This window comes from Palaemon carinicauda, chromosome 2 (assembly GCF_036898095.1).
Source record: "Palaemon carinicauda isolate YSFRI2023 chromosome 2, ASM3689809v2, whole genome shotgun sequence".
Taxonomy (NCBI): Eukaryota; Metazoa; Arthropoda; class Malacostraca; order Decapoda; family Palaemonidae; genus Palaemon; species Palaemon carinicauda.
This window is the reverse complement of record NC_090726.1, coordinates 16,048,899-16,051,398: the sequence shown is the minus strand read 5'-3', so window position 1 is coordinate 16,051,398 and position 2,500 is coordinate 16,048,899.

Below are 2,500 nucleotides of genomic sequence, written 5' to 3'. Positions count from 1 at the left end.
TGAAATTTTGGACATATACTTTTGATCACTTGCCAAAAAAAAAAAAAAAAAAAAATCTTAATATAAAGTAGTAAATGGATATCCATCTAATTCCCACTTCAATTCATAAGCCTGTTTTTGCTTCATCATACTAGAGACTGGGAGACATAAAATCAATACCCAACACAATAGATGTTTAAAACTGAATGATGATGAATATTATGATGATGGTTTTCATCATACAAATCATTTCATTACTACTACTTGCATCTAAAATACTCTTGATAATGACATCATCTGAAATAATAATAATATAAATAATAATAATAATAATAATAATAATAATAATAATAATAATAATAATAATAATAATAATAATAATAATAATAATAATAATATCATTAATATCATTAATATTAATAATAATAATAGTATTAATAATATTAATAATATCATTAATATCATTAATATCATTAATATTAATGATAATAATAGTAAAAATATGGCTGTTGTTATTGTTATTGTTATTGTTATTATTATCCTACTATCACCATTACTGCTACTGCTGTTACTAGTAACCAGAACCATAGTTATTATAGGATAATAATAACAATTATTTCAAGAAAACAGATCACCTTCAAAGAACAGAGATAATAGTTAATAAAGAAACAAATTGTTTACTGATGATAGAAAAATTTAATATAGTTTGAATTAAATGATATTAGATTTTATGAAAGGGGTCTAGCTTCTTCACTAGGATGTAAAATGTTTTTAAATCATAATTTCCATAGCCATAAAGTATCATATTATTCATTAAAAGAGTAAAAAAACTAAATATTCATTTTATAAAGCATAACCTGATGAAAATTGACATTATTCATCTCTCTTTTTCTTTCTATATATAATCTACGCTGAATTTAGTTGATGAAATTTCATTATTAAGTGTGATTTTCTGAATGGGTAATTTGAACCCTCTTCTTCCACGGAGGCATGTGTCCCTTGTCTGAGAAGGAAACTTTTCCATTGAAGTGGCAGATGAATCCACTCTTTCCGCAGACCCTGCAGGAACGCAGAAGACGACCTCGGACCACATTTATTCCTTCAGTGTCAGCGCTTCTTTGATTGACCGGTTTCGTGAAGGTCTTTCCACTTTTACCAACATGCTGAAGGATTCTCCTACTCGGCTTATCCTGAGTTTTACAGGCCTTCCTTCGTCTTCCAGTGTTTTTTATTCCTGAGTTTTGCAGTCACTTCTTCCTATCCGACTGTTTTTTTTTTGTCTTTCTATTTTTGCATGTGATTACGGTAACTATTATTTCGTCATTCCTTCATTTAAATCATATTAGAAAAATTATTGACATATTCAAGAGGAAAATAAGAATACTATAAGCTTATGAAATTTTCTCAATCATTCATAGATTTACTGGATAATATTTCTTATTCCATTGATATAATTTTCTATATTATTGAGAACATAAGCGTTTGGTGCCTTGAATCTCTTATACTTTTTAAAGAACCCGTGATTTTAATGGGGAATTCACCCTGGAAATATACAGTTCTTAGCTTTTTCTCAGTATAATACAGGCGACCGTAATTTTTTACCCTGTTTTGTTATGTTTTACGTGTTGGTAACGTAATATTACTCCTTAACGTCAATATATCTGTTTTTTAAAACGGTAAATACCTGGCAACATCTATTCCAGGGTTTCTTCTGTTTTTTTCGGCCAATTTTTAACAGGTTGGAATTGTCGTTATGAGTTCTAATCTCTCCAATAAGATTGAATATATTTCTATACCGTACTCTTGGCAAATGATTAGTGAAGTTTACATTTCTTATACTCGATTTTGTTTATTTTTTCATATTGAGTTCCATAAGCTGCCCGTTATGATAAGGAGAAATACCTGAAAAACTCGTATTATCTACGCATGAAAGACATAAACTGTAATGGTCATCGTTAAAAAAAAAAAAAAAAAAAAAAAAAAAAATGACTAGAAGTTTTTTGTATATTGGTAGGCAATTCATAATTGTTGATGACATGCATTATAAGTCGATTTTCACCATGAATGTTTTTTTTATATCATCACACTATAAAGATATATGAAGGGTCATTGGTATACTTTTGGTAAATTTTAGCGTTTTGGATTTCAACTATTTTTTCTTTACTGTTTGACGTTGTAATGTACCATGGTAAGTTATTAATACGTTTATCTCTTTCAATAATTATAAATAAAAGTGATAACGATATTTGATAAAATAAGGGAAATAATATTATGAATAATATAAAAGTTATGGGTACAATTCCAACAATATCCTGTTTTATATTTCATTTTGAGTCATCTATTTATATGTAATTCTTTTCCTTTTATTAGACTTTCATGGGAATGTCACTAACAAGATACATTGACTAATTTTATTACAATACGACGTTAGAGTAAATTATTTCGGAAAAAAATTTCACACATTGAGATTATTTCATAACGCAACAAGAAATTAAACAACAATAACAATAATATCCGTTGG